Below are 258 nucleotides of genomic sequence, written 5' to 3'. Positions count from 1 at the left end.
ATGCAGCCGCCTCCCTTCACTCTCCCGCCGCCCGCGGGGTGTATAGGCAGGTCACCAACCCGAGAGAAACCGCACGTAGTACGACAGCTAGCTAGCTAGCTAGCTAGCTAGCTAGCTGGTTAGTTAGTTAGCTAGCTAGCTAGCTAGCTAGCTAGCTAGCTGCCTAGCTAGCTAGCATCGTGGCTAGCTAGCTACGCAGCTAGCTAGCTCCACGGCTAGCTAGCTGTCTAGCTAGCCAGCTGCATAGCTAGCTAGCTG

The sequence above is a fragment of the Eimeria mitis genome, genomic scaffold (genome assembly GCF_000499745.2).
Source record: "Eimeria mitis Houghton genomic scaffold, Emh_scaff2737, whole genome shotgun sequence".
In the NCBI taxonomy this organism is placed as follows: domain Eukaryota; phylum Apicomplexa; class Conoidasida; order Eucoccidiorida; family Eimeriidae; genus Eimeria; species Eimeria mitis.
The sequence above is the reverse complement of the archived record's forward strand: the minus strand, read 5'-3'. Positions refer to the sequence as shown.